A 437-nucleotide genomic window follows, 5' to 3' on the forward strand; every position below is an offset into this window, starting at 1 on the left:
ATTCTTTGAAACATATAAACTACCAAAACTCACACAAGTAGAAATAGATACAAACCTCTTTAGATGAGTCATTAAAGCAAGTGAATGAATAAAATAGTCTTCAAAAAAAAAAAAAAGAAGTCACCAGGTCCAGATGGTTTACTGATAAATTCTACCAAGCATTTAAGGAAAAAATTATACCAATATTTCCCAGAGGGAGGGAACACTTCCTAACTCATTCTATGAGGCCATCATTTCCCTATACCAAGATGACATTATATAAAATGAAAACTATGGACCAGGTGACATTCAGTTCAGTTCAGTCGCTCAGTCATGTCCGACTCTTCACAACCCCATGGACTGCAGCACACCAGACTTTCCTGTCCATCAGCGACTCCCAGAGCTTGCTCAAACTCATGTCCATTGAATCAGTGATGCCATCCAACCATCTCATCCTC

This window comes from Bison bison, unplaced genomic scaffold, assembly GCF_000754665.1.
Source record: "Bison bison bison isolate TAMUID 2011002044 unplaced genomic scaffold, Bison_UMD1.0 scf7180017852788, whole genome shotgun sequence".
Classification (NCBI taxonomy): domain Eukaryota; kingdom Metazoa; phylum Chordata; class Mammalia; order Artiodactyla; family Bovidae; genus Bison; species Bison bison.